At 54.4% G+C, this 2,500-nt stretch overlaps 1 protein-coding gene across 1 annotated transcript in view; it reads left to right on the plus strand.

Annotated features, from left to right (window-relative positions):
• Positions 1-2,500, plus strand: part of bicc1 (BicC family RNA binding protein 1) — a gene marked incomplete at both ends in the record, with an annotated part of 38,449 nt that overhangs the window by 23,156 nt on the left and 12,793 nt on the right. The window lies entirely within an intron of this gene.

Genomic DNA, 2,500 nt, shown 5'->3' on the forward strand with positions numbered 1-2,500 from the left:
TGTGCGTGCGTGTGTGTGCGTGTGTGTGTGTGAACAGTGCGATTATTCATGAGCCTCCACCGCAGCTGCATATTTCTGATGTTTATGTGTTTATCGTCAGACCCCCCTCTGTCTCTCTGTCTCCATGACAACACAACAAACACTCCCTCACAGCGACCGAGGCGGGGAGAATCGGAGTTGTCGATTGGTCCGGCTGTGATTATTAACCCCTTGTGATTGGTTGAACCGGGTGAACTCGGCGATGGGAGGTTCCTTTTGTGACTGAATTCTCTCTGTTTTTATTAATATCTCAGCTTGTTCCGATTCGCTGATTTGACTGTGTCGTCAAATCAGAGTCAACTCGGACAAAGCCGATGTTAATATCCTGACCTCCCACACCTGGAGCCAATCAGACAGGGGGAGATTGAGGACATGGGAGGAGGAGGTGGGAGGAGAAGGTGGGGGAAGTGACGGTGGTGTGTGTGTGTGTGCGTGTGTGTGTGTCGACTACTCCCCCGGGCTCAGCGACTTCGCTCATGCCTTTCTGCAGTGTCCGGTCCAGACCGTGCTCAGGAGGGCTAGAAACGCACACTCACACACAAACGCACACGCCGCACGCGATCGCACAGACGTACACGTGCTTCCTCTCCGTCGAGGGCCCAAGAATAACAAGGAGGAGTGTGCTGTGGCGCTATAGCAACCCCCCCACCCCCACTCAGTCGAGTCAACCCAGGATTCCAACCACAATTAGACCGGCGCTCACTCCTCTCTCTCTCCTCCCCAGCCGGGGGCCAGAGCAGAGAGCCAAACGCCGACGGCCTCGCCATTGTTTTAGCAGCGAGCAATTGGTTAGAAAATGAGCACCTTGGAAAAGCCGAAGCCTTGGGCTGTGGCTCCAGAACTATGTAAGCATCAGATGAGTAGAGGGAGGGAGGGAGGGGGGGGGGGGGGAAAGGAGGGAGGAGAGGGTAGTCAGTCTTTCGTCAGGCTTCTTATTTCTTCTCCCCCCCCACGTGTCTCTCTCGTCTTCCCTCTCTCTCTCTCTCTCTCTCTCTCTCTCTCTCCATCCTTGCGTGACTACTGTACTCCAGAGGTGCCAGTAGAGATCCCACCACCGGCCCTGCGTCCCTTTCTTCTTTGTCTGTCGTGAAATTCCAGTCAGGTTCCACTCTCGGGCTCCTGCCGCCCGGTGGACAGAGGAGGTAGTGCACTCTGGGAACAGGATAGCCTACCCCCACTGTACTGTAGTGTACCGCATTTACGCCGTGGTAGTTGTAGTCTAGCTAGTTGTAGTCTAGCCTATAGTTGCACACCTATTGTATAGGGGCATGAAGTGTAACAGGTTTGGAAAAGTAGAACTCAATATGATTTGTACAGATGGGGAACTTGGAAAAAGAACCTGTTTGGGTATACCGGCCAAGAACCACAGGGAGATGTTGACTGGCACAGTGACTCACTAGCCCCCGGTTTCCACCAGCAGCCTGCGTAGCGTGCGTTTGGGCGTCCAGTCCACTGGCTGACCCGGGTCCAGTGGATTAGCTGTGACGATGCCTGAGCGAGATTAGCCAAGTTTAAACATTAGCCATGCATTCTCAGCGGAGCATTTCACATTCCTCTGGTGTGAGTCACTTTGTTATTGTACAAGGCTTTTTGTTAATGTATTGTCTGAGTCTGCACACTCCCTGCAATAGGCACTAAACATTATTCTAACAATTAGCGACTGTGAAAACGGGGTCAACGTTCGGACGTCTGGACGGCCGTGTTTATAAAATAAACCGCCCGGACGCCGCAGAACGGCTTCGGTGATGGCAAAATAAGACGGTCGGCGTTTTTAGAATCACGCTGATCCATTGATCCCGTCCTGAGCTCGACGGTTTTTTTCGGGGTCCGGCCCTTCCAGCGCGCCAGGAAGTCTGATACGGCGTGATACCCGAGAACCGGGTAGCGACGGCGGCTCTGTATCGCCCACCCCGGAGCCGGGGCGGACCCGGAGCGGACCCGGGGCGGACCTCTGGCCGAGCCCGGTGTCCCGCGTTGGGGTCGTTCTCAGAGGCGGGTCTGACGTTCTGAGAAAAACTGCAGGGAAGAAAAAACTCTTCTAGTGTATTTTCACACTTCTTGGAGAGGAAAACACGAGACGGGGATATGGAAAATGGCCGAAATTGGAACTGCCTCAGTACACAAGGGGTCCCACCCTCATCTCTATCTCCCTCCCTACCCTTCCCTTCCCCTCTCCCAGTCCTCTGTCTATCCCTCTACACGGGAAGAGAGTCTGTCCAGCGCAGCTGAGTTCCTCGAGAGCGTTCCTCTCCCCCATCTCTCCTCAGAGAGAACCGAGGCGCTCCCGCAGAACATATCGCGGCTGCGTGTCTGTGGGGGCGGGGGGGGGGGGGGGGGGGCTATACTGTATGTCTACTGTGTTGTTTACCCCCGTAGTCTAGGAGAGGAAACCCACCAAAGACCTACTGTAGGCTATAAATCTTTACTGTACAGTAACTCATAGTTAAGGCTCGGTAGATTC

The sequence above is a fragment of the Borostomias antarcticus genome (assembly GCF_949987555.1).
Source record: "Borostomias antarcticus genome assembly, chromosome: 29".
In the NCBI taxonomy this organism is placed as follows: Eukaryota; Metazoa; Chordata; class Actinopteri; order Stomiiformes; family Stomiidae; genus Borostomias; species Borostomias antarcticus.